Below are 11884 nucleotides of genomic sequence, written 5' to 3' on the forward strand. Positions count from 1 at the left end.
GGGATTCTCCCCCTCTTGAAGTGTGGGGAGTAACTGCTTGTTCTTTGAGTCACCCACACTATGGTAATTTGTTATGTGGCATCAGCTGACTAAGTCATGACCCTAACTCTAGCATCTCACTCATGGAAAGTGGCTTTTTTGTTCTATGTTTCACTTAGGGAGAAATATGATTCTTGGCATACAGAGAAAGAAAACACAGAAATGTAAGTGGATTAAGCTTTCCTGGACTTCCTGACTCACATCAGACCGTTCACTGTTATTTTCTCTCAGAGACTTTGACATCTATGCTTTTCCACAACATAATCCCCTGAGCCTGCTGGGACGATGATGACACAGCATTCCTGAAAGAATATTCTACTCTTATGTGTGAACTTTCACCCATGATGCTCTTACTGAAATTCAAGTTGTGACACAGAGGTGTCTAAAAGAGCTTTAACCAACACCAATCAGAACTTCCATTCATGCTTCACAGGCCCTTAGTGCTTTGTTGACTGTGCTGTGTCTAGAGATTAGAATTGTTTTGTCCTTCCAGCATGGAGCATAACTACTGAATCATGACAATTGCATCATGAGCACTACTTGAGTAATGAAAATTGTCAGACAAAGTGGGCTATGAGGAGCGGTGCAGATGAGAGATGCTAATATGAAAAACCTTGCATATAGTGGAATCCATGAGGTGTATATCTATGGTATACCATTTTACCTAATATTTCATAGACATTTAAAAATTATTCTCTTTTTTCACATCCATAGTAGGTATTAATTTGATTTGGCTTATCAATAAACATAATGCATTTATAGCATTCACTGGTCAAAATTGCTTCCTGGGAGATGGGAAATTGCCCTTAACTGAGAAGCAAAAATAAAGACAGAGATGTAAGCGAGCATTCTGAATGTACAAAGCTAATAATGACTGCTTCAGTAGTGGCGGTTTAACAACCCTTTCAGAATTACCACCAACCCCATCAAACACAGTGGGCTTGTTACACAAACACACCTTTCGTTGCTTTGCTTTGTGTTTTCAACTGTGTTGCTTTCTCTATATCTGAAAATTCCACTAAAATGCTCAGACATAAGAATACATATGGCAAAAAATGTGTACAGTATGTGGGAGTGAGTGAGCATTGATTGGAAGAATTGAGAAAATGCTTCAGCTGTGGGATGGCAATTAGACAGATCAAGGCCCTAAATGGGTTGCAGCCCTTAATAACTGAGTCTTCTTGGGAACATGTCTTCACATTTTTACACTTTGGTTTTCTCTGTCATAAAATATATGGAATTTTGTTTCTATCTTAGAAGGTAGTAGATTTGAAGAAGTCATAATATAATATGTATCAAATGCTTACATAAGGTAAGCACTGATCTAAGGTCCTGTTTATAATACAACCCTAATGAAGATCCTAGTAGCAAGTGAAAAATAATCAAAAGAACTTACTTTCTTGAAGCCAGGTTACCTTTAAGTATCACCTTCCACACAGATTGATGATATTGGGACAATTGATTGAGATCTCTGTGCATTAGTTCTCTCATTTGCAAATGGATCATTAAAAAGAGTCATTTTATAGTGAGAATTTTTTTTTTTAAAGATTTTATTATTATTGGAAAGCCGGATATACAGAGAGGAGGAGAGACAGAGAGGAAGATCTTCCATCCGATGTTTCACTCCCCAAGTGAGCTGCAACGGGCCGGTGCGCGCCGATCCTAAGCCGGGAACCAGGAACCTCTTCCAGGTCTCCAACGTGGGTGCAGTGTCCCAATGCATTGGGCCGTCCTCAACTGCTTTCCCAGGCCACAGCAGGGAGCTGGATGGGAAGTGGAGCTGCCGGGATTAGAACCGGCGGTCATATGGGATCCCAGGGCGTTCAAGGCGAGGACTTTAGCCGCTAGGCCACGCCGCCGGGCCCTATAGTGAGAATTAAAGGAGCATTAAAAAAAATTTAGACATGGGGTGAATTAATTCATGCCCAATAAGCTATTTCTAGCTCTCTTAGAGATATGTGGATTATAACAATTTGGGATATAGGATCTATTTAGATGGTGGCAATTTAACCTAATTATGTATTCTAACTTTATACAAATATTACAGACATGTGTGATGGGGGAAATGCCAGAAAATGGATTAGGACATGCATTTTGGTAAGCTATTAAAAATGGTTATTTTTCAAACTGTGCCATGTAAATGATTGCCTGCTCTATTGATAGCTCAAAATTAACCTTCAATCCTACCTACATTATGGCTGGTTAGATTGGCCTTCCCAGAACCATGCAAAGGCGCTGGAGTCAACACCTGCCAATGATAGGAAAGGACTTCCTATTGGGACATGACACACAGATTCTAACTAGAGTTTTGGGTGAAAGAGATTTCTCCCTGGTCTCTGAGTACTCAGAACACAGTATTTGCCTCAAGCCAAGGGAACAAGGGAACGGAAACTTCTCTGACAATCAAAATCCATCTTTCGAAGGTTCCTTCAGCTCCTCAGAAGTCCCTAATATAATCTTAAACTTTTGTAAGCTCTCCTGTAATTCTGAACTATAAAACCAAAGAACTGTGTTGGCTTTCACTGTGTTTCAAAATTGAATTATAGTTCAGTACAGTGGCCATGCCACATTTACCCAAATGTTACTCACGCAGTCATTTTGTAAGCCTCATTCATCTAATTCACCAGTAATTTTTCCCTTTGCTTTGGATGAAAAGCAAACTCATCAGTGATGTGGCTCAGATGTTCAGATTCCCCAATATATTATGTTGGTTGCACTCCAGAGTCATATTTGAATTAAAAAGAAAGAGGAGAGGAGAGGAGAGGAGAGGAGAGGAGAGGAGAGGAGAGGAGAGGAGAGGAGAGGAGAGGAGAGGAGAGGAGAGGAGAGGAGAGGAGAGGAGAGGAGAGGAGAGAAGGGGAGAGGGGAAGACGGGGGGGGGGGGAAGGGAGGAGACGAGAGGGGAGGAGAGGAGAGGAGAGGAAAGGGAAGGAGAGGGGAGGGGAGGGGAGAGAATGGGAGGGAAGGGGAGAAGAGAATAGAGAAGAGAAGAAAACAGGAGAGAGAATGAGAGAGCAAGCCATTCCTTTTACAGTGATTATTTTCTGTTGTACTCTGATTCCTCAAACAAGTATAGATCCAACCATTTATTTTATTGTCCTCAGATCCTCAAGATGAATATGAAGAGCATATTTCTCTAAAAAATGGTTCCAGAAAATAAAGAAAGGATAAAATTTAAAATCATTTCATAGTTTTTCTGTCCAAACAAGTTCTTTCCAATCTGGCTTGAGGTTTCCTTGGCAGCTTCGGGAAGTTTCTAGCTCTTTAGCCAATAATTCCTTATCTTTCTGACCCTGACCATGTGCATGGATAGCTCTCTCAGAGAACGGGGGAACCTTTCATTCTTGCCTTCCTGGACTGCCAGGAACTTCCAGGATGCAAGAGAGACACCAGATCCTCTGGTTTAGTAGGCCCAGGGTGCACCCACTTCTGCTAGAGTCCTCAGCCTTTGATCCCCTTAACTTCAAGGCCTTGATTACAATTTCTTTTTTTTTTTCCACTTCTGACTGCTGAGAACAAAACCAGCTCATTTGTGAAGGCATTTAATATCACTGCAAAGGCACCTGATAGATGCTTATTGAGTAAAGGGGCATCAAGAGTCTCCTTGGCATATCTGAGGTGCCACATGGAGAAGTAGGTAGTTGTAAAATTCCCATGCAGCTATAATACAGACCCATGGTTCACTGATGACCACTCATGAAGAGTGTGGCAGTTATTGATGAATGGTTACCTCTTTCAGTGGTCCTGTTTTGCCTGCAACTCTCTTAACAATGGAAGTGACTTTCTAAATATTTCTCCTTTGTCACCTGGCCAAGTGATAGCCAGTGTCCTGTAGATTTTTGTCCTCAAAGGACTGGATGAAAAAGATAATTCTCTTTAGTATTCTGCTGTATGCTGCTTGTCAAATTCCTGTTCAGAGTACAAATTATCCAGAACTTGCGTCTGTAGTGGAGCAAGGTGATAGAACCCAGCATCTGGAGCAAGTAAGTTTGTCTGGAATGTCCTCTGATGATTATAGAGTATGTTGTTGCCTTCCAGGTACAGACCTACTCATACCATCTCTCATTACTTTTGTGGTAATTTCTGAAGCCTGGCACTTGTCTGTAATGGCATCCCCAGCACTTCAGAGGACAGACTTTCAGAAAATCCTGCTTGCCTAGTACCTTTGCCACTTCTTTCTGTACGTGAGCCACAACCACAGATCTGGAGAGTTCTTCCTTGAGCACACTATCTTAGGCGTAGCTGCAGTAACTTCTCCCGATACCAGATACCTCTGCATTGTTTCTTAATTTCTTTAGCCGAGTCCCTGTTACTCCAACTCTCCAGGAAAAAACTTTTATATGACATTGTCCTTTCTTTAATGTATATTTTTTAGTTTGAGTTTTTGAATGCTGTGTTACAATTTCATATAGACTGGGATTTCCCCCCAAACTCCCACCCCCTGACAGATTTTCACCATTTTACTACAGTGGTATAATCCTTCATAAGGAATTATAATTCCATCAGTCTCTTATTTAAGTGTACCCCAATATTTCTGGTGCAGACAAAGTCAGACAGTCAAGCATCCCATTGTCTACACTTGTCCAATAGTTTCATTGGGAATCCATCTTTTGTCTGGAAGCAGGGATGCATGTTGCATTACACCACCACATCTGGATATGGTAGATGCCAGTACTCTGTCATTACACATTTCCATAATTGAGAAGCCATGAAACAAGGCCAACCACTGGTAGTCCTGATTCAAATTGTTGTGTAGTTTTTGTCTCCCGATTGGACCTAGACTGATACATCAAATGCTAAGGAAATAAAGTGAATTAGTGTATTTCATTTAAAAAAATTAAAATCAATGTCAGAATATAGAAAAATCTTTGGAATTATCTGTTTTTATAGAAGGCATTTAATGTTAATTATTCTAAATTTTAAATATTAAATTTGTAAATAGACTCTTATGCTTCTGCCAGGATACAGGCATCAGAGAGAAAATATGAATTTAGATATTTAAAAGTTTCAAAATCCAGTTGGTGTCTGAATCAAAAATTTTCTTACCAATAATTTGTACTTTATACAAATAAGCAGCATAAACATATATTCAATGATAAAGTATCAGGAGTAACACAATATACTCAATATAGTCAACAGTACTTCATCAATGGTGATAATGCTATAAGTGCTAAGTTCAATTATCTCTTCAATGAACTAAAGGAGATTTTCTAAGATGTGCTGGTACAATATAATGGGTCTTGGAGCTGACACAATGGCTCAGCTGGCAAATCCCCTACATTCTGTGCCTGCATTCCATATGGACACTTCTTCATGTCCTAGCTGCTCTGTTTCCCATCTGGCTCCCTGCTTGGGGCCTGGGAAAGCAGTGAAGGTTGGAGGCTCAGATGTTTGGAATCCTGAACCCATGTGGGAAACATGGAAAAAGGGCTGGTAAGAGGGCATGGTAAGTGGGCTGAAACGGCAGTGGAAAGACAGCATTAAAGGAGTGACTATCAATTCTGCTATGAAAGCCTTAGTGGTGCTTATCTATATACTCCAGCACCTTCTGAGAAATCAGATCCCCATTAGAAAGCTAAACACCACTTAGATTGCATCACTGAGCTTACATTTCCTATCTGAATCAATTAGTTGCATTAGTGGAGACATCCACAATTATTAAAGTCTGCTAAAGGTACTCCTTCACTGCCAGCTGCTAATTTTAGGCTTCCAGGAGAAAAGCTATGTGATTGGAAATAGTTGACCCTTTTATTGGTTGGATGGCAGTGTGTGTTTCCAGTGGCTCATTCTGTTTGACAAAAGCATAATGTGTGGACCTAGCTCCTTCATATATGATCATGAGCTAAACTGTTTATTATATGGATTACTCATTTCTATGTTAGAATCAGTGATAACATAATTCTTGTTTGCCAATTTTAATTCTTTTTTTCTTAAGATTTATTTCTTTCTATTGCAAAGTCAGATCTACAGAGAGGAAGATCTTCTGTCTGTTGATTCAAACCCCAAGTGGCCACAATGGCCAGAACTGAGCTGATCCGAAGCCAGGAGCCCAGAACCTCCTCTAGGTATCCCACGTGAGTGCAGGGTCCCAAGGCTTTGGACCATCCTTGACTGCTTTTCCAGGCTACAAGCAGGGAGCTGGATGGGAAGCGGGGCGTTGGGATTAGAACTGGTGTCCATATGGGATCCTGGCAATCCAAATCAAGGACTTCAGCCACTGAGCTACTGTGCTGGGTCCCCCAATTTTAATTCTTTTAGCCTTTCCAAAACTTTTCCAGCTAACCAGGACATTTTAGAATCACTACTTCAATCTGAAGTTCTCTCTCTCTCTCTCTCTCAATCTCTCTCTTTCCCTGTCTCTCTCTGATAAATGTATAATAGGGGTCAGCAAGTTTTTCTGTAAAGGCCCACAAAGCAAGCATTTTAGGTTTTGAGTACATACAGTTTTTGTTATAACTGCTCAACTTTGATGTGAGTGCAAATGCAGCTGTATGTCCATGAATGAACATGGCTCTATTCCAATACAACTTCATTTACAAAAGCAAGCTACAGCTCAGTGCCCTCTCTAAACACGAATCCTCCATTTGGGATCATACCAAATGTTTCCAGGGGGCACAGAGGCATGGATAGCTCTGAAACAATTGCTCTAGTCATGACAAACAACCACCACCATTATTACAGTTTATCTGCCTGATGTTTCATCTTTCCTACTTTCTTTTTCATTCATCCCAAATCTTGCCCCCTTGTATAAAATGATGTGAAACCAAAGGGATCTGGAAGAACCTTCCTTTGCAAACCCAACAGAACAGTTTGCTGTAAGGAATTGTGAAGGATTCTGTGCTTGGTTTCCCTCAAGTGGGGCGGGGGGGAAGCATGGCAATATGTCGTGCCTGCTTTATCTTCCATATGTCTGTCTACCTATGTTGTCCAAAACTCGAGTTGCTGTCTTCTGTCTGGCGTCAGCTCCTGTTTCTGGCTGTCCTGTATTTGTGAGGATTATGTCTTTCTCCTGGGCTCTGAGAATCACAATCTTAAAAGCACCGTTCCCTGCTTCTCTCCTTCCTTTCTGCTTGCATCACTGTACTTCTTCGCGTCTCACCTCCGATACAACTGAAATATTTCAGTCACCTTCTAGAGGCTCAACAGTTGGCTCTGGCTGTGTAAGTACTGCTTGGGGAGTTTTAAGACAATTCCAATGACTGGGTCATGCCCAGGACACTTATGTCAGGATCTCTGCAGGATGGGTTATGGAATCGGGGATTTTAAAGGTTTCCTAGGAGATTTCCAACTTGGGATCACCTCTTAATATCAGCTACTCAAATAGTCTGAGAATTCACGTTTCATCTTTTTACTAGCTTTAATGTACTCATTCGCTCACTGGTCTTTGTTATTTCATTAGTCTTCATTACTTTATTTGTTAAATCCTGTGTATTATTTGAGACCATCTAAGATGCCATCAGTTAGAAACTGTGCCTGGTCTTTCTCTTCCACAATTCAATTGCGGTTCTTTTTACCTTTGTGATCATCTGTATAAGGTAATATTTTATTGATATGGGAAATATTTTAGGATTTGAGTATTTTCTAAATTTTGAAGCTGCATGACACACAACTGAGTGCTTTGCCCTTGGCCACCAAATCATTTGTTGAAAGAAAAAATAAATCTCTTGTTGGCATAACATTTTTTCACATAACTTTTATGTTGTTAATATATGCCGTGTATTTACAGAATATCTACCACTATAGTATGTGGTCAATTAATGCTGTTACCATGTAACCTTTGGAGATAATAGCAAATGATAAGGAAAATTGAAATCTTATGGCCAATGGAATGATTGTTGTCAAGCAGTCAAACATCATGCAATCTCAAAGTGTTATATTATATATGTTAATAATTAAATTAAAAAATGCACATATGGTTAAATTATGCTAAGTGATGTTTCAGAAAATGCAAATCTAAAGCCTCAGTGATCTGATGCAAGAGTTTATCTCCTACTTCCACTGTCAGTCCCACAAGAGTAATTTAGGGGCTCTGTGTTCATAGAGAACGCTAAATTTATGTTTTTGCAAAAGTTGAAGGAAAGAAAAGAAAGGAAGGGAAGGGTGGGAATGAGGGAAGGAGACAGAGAGAGGGAACTGTGACTGTTTTCTTAGAATTTTATGTATGAAATAGAAGAAATCTGGTCCCTTTATATTAACACAGGTTCAAAATGAGGAAAGCTTTGATCCTCAGGGATCCAGGAAGAGAAGCCTCCTCCACGAGATAGCTGCATTTGGAATAGGAATCTTCAGCGATTACTATGCTAGTCAGATACATCATGGACTGCCTACAGAGCATTTCATGGTGTTGACTCAGATGAGTTACATGGAACTTCCTAAACAGGGATTCTAAGTACCCTCTTGCAATTCCCCAGGCAGTAGAGGAGAAGTGAGGTCTAACACATTTCCCTAATTAAGAATGTGTTCAGATATTTACTTAGACTATTAAAACATCATTTTAAACACTTGCAAAGAATGAATGATGAAAATATGCAGCTATGATAATTGCTTAACTAAATGACATTGCATTCATATGATGGAATGACATTCCTCCAACAAAATGTTCTACAATAATATTTAACAACATATTAGTATGTTCATGTTATAGTATTGAGTGGGTAAAGATTAGTATTATTTCAATTTGGAAAAATTTCATGTTCATACAAGTCTAGAGAGTTAAATGCCAAAATTTCAGTAAGAGCTATTTTTGAGGTAGGACATTGTGATTGAACTTTTCATCATACTTTATTTTCTGCAGTTAACATGTATTTTGTTATGAACAAAAGTTACTTTTTTCTTTGCATTAGTTATTTACTTGTTAATGTCAAAAGATTTGATTCAAAGTACTTTATAGATATAATTTCAGGAATAGAATGATACTTCCCTTGCTCTGTCTCTCCCTCCATCCCTTCAACCTTCTTCCCTCCCTCCCTCCATTCCTCCCTCCCTCCATTCCTCCCTCCTTCCTCCCTCCCTCCTTCCTTCCTTCCTCCCTCCTTCCTTCCTTCCTTCCTCCTTCCCTCCTTCCTTCCTTCCTTCTCTCCTCCCTGTCTCCCTCCATCACACCTTTTCCTTGTTCCTTTCCTTTCCTTTCTTCTTTCCTTCTTTCCTTCCTTCATTGCTTCCTTTTTATTTTTGAGAGACCATTTTTAATTTTCAATATATGCAAAAGCTTAATGATCCACTAAATGAAGAGTCCAACAAGTAAAATGTGAGAAGGCCCAGTTCAGCAGTATAGGCAAGGACTATAACCAGATAACAACAGGAAAAGATGATCATTTCATTCATATACAATAAATTTACAGTAATGACAGATATTTGAATCTAGTGCATCATTCTTAGCCATTTGTTTGGCAAAGACATAAGACCGAATTTGGCAAAACTATATATGCAGCGACACTGATACAGACATTTCTTTCACTCTTAATTTTTGCTTCTGCTTCTTTTTAAATTTTAGCTCCCACAAAAATGGAAGAAGCTTTTGTACCTTCACTTTGGATGGGTTCAGCTCCAGCCATTGTGACCACTTAGGGAGACCACCAGCAGACAGAAGATCTATCTATATCTATATCTATATCTATATCTATATCTATATCTATATCTATATCTTGATATCGATATAGATTTAAATGTTGTATTTGTATGTCTATCTGTATGTCTGCCTTTCTGAAGATAAAATAAAATAAACCTTTAAAAAATTTTAGCTCCCACATATAAAGGGAGAACATTTGGTATTTGTCTTTCTGTGTCTAGTTTGTTTCATTTAACCTGATGTCCTCTGATTGACCCCATTTAATGCAAATGATAGGACTTCATTTTTTAAAGAGATGGATAATATTTCATTATATATATATTGCATTTTCCTCATCTATTCATTTGATGGTGGATGCCTCGGCTGATCGCATGTTTTAACTACTTGTAAATAAATTGTAAATGGTAATGCTATGATTATAGTGGCGCTGGTACCTCTGACACTTATGTTCACTCTTCTGGGTATGTACAAAGTAGATGGATTACTGGATCATATGGGAAGTCTGTTTCTAGTTTTGTATTTTATTTTGGCTATGTTGGAATAAAACTTTTATTTCAGAAATAGGTGGCAAACTGAATTTAGCCCAATGGATTATGTTTTTGCTGATGTACTGACCTAGTATAACATTACAAAGTTAGTTTATCTTTTTTTGCATTGTTTCTGTATTTATACTGAACTAATTTATGTCCCAACAACAGAGAATGAAAATTCCTATCTTCTGTAACATTTGCTACTTAATTTCATTGTTGCTTTTTGTCTTTTGGAAAATAGCCATTCCAACAGAATTGAAGTGATATCTCATTGTGTTTAATTTGAATTTCCCTGGTAGTTAAGTGGTGTTGAGCATTTTAAAAATGAATGCCTGGTTAGTTAAGTGAATTTTGAGAGTTGTCTATTGAAACACTTTGCCCATTTCATAACTGGATTGAGTTTTTAGGTTGTTAAGTCTTTATAGTTGCTGCTGTGTTCTGGATATGAATCCTTCGCTGGATAAGGGGCACACAGATACTTGCCCCATTCCGTTGTCTTTCTCTTCACTCTCCTGATTGCTTCCTTTCATGTGCAGACCTCTGAGCTTGATATGACCCCATGTGTCCAATTTGGCTTTGCTGCCTGTTCTCTGAGGGTCTTCTCCAACAAGGCACCACTTACCTCAGTATCTTTAAGACTAGTAACTGCCTAGTTGTGGGTCTTTATAGGTCTCTGATGAGTTGATTTTTGTAGAGGTGAGAGGTAGGAATATAATTTCAGAATACAGACCTAGAAATACATCTATATATATACAGCTACCTGCTTTCTGAGAAAAGTACCCAGAATAAATAGTGGAGAAAAGATTATCTCTTCAATAACTGGCATTAGCAAAACTGGATATACATACATATATATATGAATGAAAATTATTTAAAATGTATTCCTTTTACATATGCTTGTACAAATACCACTATGTGATATATATATATATATATTTTTTTTTTTTGGTAAAAACTCATTTATGGTTCATTTTAAAAAATGGCTGCAATTTACTCTTGTATTTCCTTTTGTATAATCCCATCTGAGGTCCTATTGCAAAACCGGTCATGTAATCGACTCTCATAAGTGATAGATGACAAAAGAATTTTCTAGAGTGATTAGAAGTGAAAAAGTGGCAAGAATGATCAGAAAGTCGCTTCCATCTTGAGAGAGCTCTGTTCTGTATTTCCAATTCATGAAAACATCTAAGCGAACAGAGAATTAGACCTTAAACGCTTGTTTGTACGAGACTGGCCACAGCACTTTTTAAGCTTTTTGTTTGTCCTATTAGGTAGTTTACATCTACAGCTTTGTGTTCTAGTCCTCTTTTGATTAATTGGGAGGTAAAGATGGGAAAGAATTATAAATATCTCAGGACTTATAGTGTGCTTATAATTTGGGACAGATGAGTTATTTAGTTATGAGATCAAGATAGATATTAAAATATGGTGCAAATTAGAATGAAGATACTAAATAATTTACGCTAATGCTCTCAGTTATAAAGATAACTACCTCACTTTGCAACTGATATAAATTAAGGGAATATATTTAAATGTATATTTTAATCAATCAAGAAGGCTCTGCCAGCCGCTGTTAGATGCTAATGCATGCTCTCAATGAAACGGTCTGTTTATTAACTAATTAAATGCCAACTGACTGAATCGCTGAATTTAAACACTGAAATATTGATGGTGTGCAGTTCTGATCATTGTGTATACCTTACAGTGTGAAGTTCAACCTCTATATAACTTTGGAATATAATTTGTT

Source organism: Ochotona princeps, chromosome 18 (genome assembly GCF_030435755.1).
Source record: "Ochotona princeps isolate mOchPri1 chromosome 18, mOchPri1.hap1, whole genome shotgun sequence".
Classification (NCBI taxonomy): Eukaryota; Metazoa; Chordata; class Mammalia; order Lagomorpha; family Ochotonidae; genus Ochotona; species Ochotona princeps.